The sequence below is a fragment of the Schistocerca serialis genome, chromosome 7 (assembly GCF_023864345.2).
Source record: "Schistocerca serialis cubense isolate TAMUIC-IGC-003099 chromosome 7, iqSchSeri2.2, whole genome shotgun sequence".
Classification (NCBI taxonomy): Eukaryota; Metazoa; Arthropoda; class Insecta; order Orthoptera; family Acrididae; genus Schistocerca; species Schistocerca serialis.
The window spans coordinates 299,829,122-299,831,440 of record NC_064644.1 but is presented as its reverse complement, the minus strand read 5'-3'; the positions used below and the strand labels follow the sequence as shown (position 1 = coordinate 299,831,440).

The following is a 2,319-nucleotide window of genomic DNA, read 5'->3' as shown; positions in this document are numbered from 1 at the left end:
GGGAGTCTAACGCGGGATTGACCACTATATGTCACGAGAGACGGTCCGGAAAGTATGATTATGTTGTTAGGAGAGAAGCAGTAGCAGTAGAATGTGTCGTTAGGGGAACTCAGTGGCTTGTAACGTGGGCTAGTCATCGGATGTGACCCGAGTAACAAACCCATCAGGGAAATTTCAACGCTTCTTGTAACGTGGGCTAGTCATCGGATGTCACCCGAATAACAAATGCATTAGGGACAGTTCAACGCTTCTAAAGTTTTCCAATTCGACTTTTGGTGTAACCGTGAAGTTGAAAAGCCATGGAAGAAGGAACCAATACCCATGCAGATATCATGTACTAAAGGACGGGGACCGTCGAGCATTGCAGCAGGTGATTCGTACAAAATAGTACGAAACCAGCAGACGGAATCATTCGTGAGTTCACAAGTGCTACCAGCAGTTCAGTTCACACGTTGTGCGCAGGGAGTTGAAACAGCTCCTCATAAGCCATATACTTCGGTAGTCAATGTTAGGCAATGCTTGAGGTTGTGTAAAACGCGACGCCACTTGACAGTGGATGATTTGAAACGAATGATTTGCACTGATGAGTCACGCTATACCGTGAGGGAATCCGATCGAAGGGTGTGGATCTGGTGAATGCATGGAGAACTTCACATGCCAGCAGGTGTAGTGCCAAGTGTAAAGAGGTGTGTTTCATGCTTAATGTGTGTTCCCTTGCACTTAAGTGCTCAGACCCATTTTTGAACTAACTGCTACACTGCCCTGGCAGAGTGGCTTTGCAGAACTGCACGGACAACCCTAGCACGCTTCCCTCCTCAGTTCAAATTCGCTTTCCATCATAGTTGGAGAGTCTCTGCACTGCTGTTCGAGTTTAGGGAGAATATCAAGTGGGTTCAGGCGTGAATGGGAATTGGACTAAGGATGGAGGCACGCTAGGGGACCCCTTGCAGTTGTGCAAAGGCACTGTGCCAGGGTGGCGTGTAGGTTACCGCATCTGTCTAGTGGCCAGAAGACCCAGGTTCGAATCCTGTTCTTGGTACAAATTTTTATTCGTCACTTCCGTCTGCATATTTACATCATTTCTCAAAGAGAACTGACTTGCTCAGCGTCTCGACCTGAACACAAATGTAACACCTTAGGACTCTGAGCACTATGGTACTTAACATCTGTGGTCATCAGACCCCTAGAACTTAGAACTACTTAAACCTAACTAACCTAAGGACATCACACACATCCATGCCCGAGGCAGGATTCGAACCTGCGACCGTAGCGGTCACGCGGTTCCAGACTGACGCGCCTAGAACCGCACGGCCACAAAACCTTAGGGATGAGTGAGAATGTAGACTTTGCTCCAGACTCTAGACTCCATCACTGCTCTCTCTGGTTTCGACTATAAAGGAAGAATGGGCTACTATGGTCGAATAATTCCTCAGAAGTCATATATTTTTGTAGTCAATGCTAAACAACGGCAACGGCCTTGCCGCAGTGGTAACACCGGTTCCCATCAGATCACCGAAGTTAAGCGCTGTCGGGCTGGGCTAGGACTTGGATGGGTGAGCATCCGGTCTGTCGAGCGCTGTTGGCATGCCCTTGTTTGGCAAACTGAGAAGCTACTTGATAGAGATGTAGCGACTCCGGTGTCCGAAACTGACATACGTCGGGGGGCGGTGTGCTGACCACATGCCCCTCTATATACGCATCCAGTGGCGCCTATGGGCTGAGAATGACACGACATCCGGTCTGTACCGTTGGGCCTTCATGGCCTGTTCGGGAAGAGTTAATGCAAAACAACACTTGAGGTGGTGCAACTCCACAGACATACAAACACCTCACTGAACATGTTCCCAGCAGAATTCATTCCGTCATAAAGGCGAAGGGTGAACAGATGCTAAATTAATGTCCACTAATAGGTGTCCGGATACTTTTGAGCGGGTTATAAGCGTCCACTGTCTCAACCATAAGACCACAGTCACCGCGCCGGTGTGTCAATAAGGCAACAGAAGAGATATACGAGGTCGCCGCTGAGGTAAGACGCGCTGATATCGCCGCAAAGTGGTTGCCGGCACTCGCTTAGATAAAGCGAAAAGTGGCATGAAACGCGCGACGGACAGTTGCGGCGCGCGCCGACCATCCCCCCCCCCCCCCCTCCCATGAACGCCCCCCCACTACCGTCCCCACCACCCGTGCACTGCTTACCTGAGCGTCTCACTTAAAGCTGGGAACTGCACGGGGTAGACTAGTCCTGGAAAGGGCTGGGACGCGCGCGACCAAGAGACGCACAGGTGAGTCGGTGTTTGTGCTGCCAGCCGCTAGCTGCCC

The 2,319-nt window shown here is 50.6% G+C and overlaps 1 pseudogene; it reads left to right on the top strand.

Annotated features, from left to right (window-relative positions):
* The first annotated feature begins 1,467 nt into the window (after window positions 1-1,467).
* LOC126413403 (5S ribosomal RNA) lies at window positions 1,468-1,585 on the top strand (annotated as a pseudogene).
* Window positions 1,586-2,319: the final 734 nt, after the last annotated feature.